Source organism: Penaeus monodon, chromosome 21 (genome assembly GCF_015228065.2).
Source record: "Penaeus monodon isolate SGIC_2016 chromosome 21, NSTDA_Pmon_1, whole genome shotgun sequence".
Taxonomy (NCBI): Eukaryota; Metazoa; Arthropoda; class Malacostraca; order Decapoda; family Penaeidae; genus Penaeus; species Penaeus monodon.
The window spans coordinates 1,080,716-1,081,058 of NC_051406.1; positions in this window are offsets into that span (position 1 = coordinate 1,080,716).

A 343-nucleotide genomic window follows, 5' to 3' on the forward strand; every position below is an offset into this window, starting at 1 on the left:
CTCCTCATTCTCTCCCCCTTTCTTCTGTTCCTTCTCCTTTTCTAGTTTGTCCTTTATTCCTCCTCTCAGTCCCTTATTTCCCCCCCTCTCCCTTTTCTCTTTTTCTCCTGTTTTATCTTCGTTCCTTTCTATTCCTCTTCTTCCTCGCCATCCTCCTCCCTCCATTTCTTCATTTTGCTTTCCCCGTTTGCTTGTCAGCCGCTCTTGCTTCTCAGAGTTATTAGCACATGCATTTCGTATGAAGAGGTTGGGTATGTACATGTGTACATAAGAGTATAAGTATGTAAATTGGCAGATGAATAAGTTATTACTCTGACAACAAACCTCTGAAACTTATTTTATA